We start from the raw sequence: 474 nt of genomic DNA, 5'->3' as shown, positions 1-474 counted from the left end.
TATATATATATATATATATATATATATATATATATATATATATATATGTGTGTGTGTGTGTGCGTGTTTTGCGCATCTATCACGTTTGTTCCGTGTTACTTTTGTCTCTAATGGTATCTCTTGTTAAAAGATAACATAAGTACTAAAAAATGAGAAACGCAATTATTGTGTTATAATTAATATTAATAATATTTTATCACGTGTATTTTTTATTAATGCTTTTTATCATTATGTAATTTTATATCTGCTTTTTTTAGTATAAGATAGAATGATAATTCCGTAATGTACAACATTGCATATACGTAAAACAGACACAATTTTGGCTAAAGAAATCTAAAAAGTGAAGCTACATAAGTTTGATAGTTAAAGAAGCAGACGACTTTAATGATGTACTGTCTATGTTTAAACGATGCTTAGAATGTCTTTTATAACCCTGTAATATATTTCTGCGTTAATCTGACACATTTTGTATGT

The sequence above is a fragment of the Temnothorax curvispinosus genome, unplaced genomic scaffold (assembly GCF_003070985.1).
Source record: "Temnothorax curvispinosus isolate PA1 unplaced genomic scaffold, ASM307098v1 QBEX01016780.1, whole genome shotgun sequence".
NCBI classification, from domain to species: domain Eukaryota; kingdom Metazoa; phylum Arthropoda; class Insecta; order Hymenoptera; family Formicidae; genus Temnothorax; species Temnothorax curvispinosus.
This window is presented reverse-complemented; position numbering follows the sequence as displayed.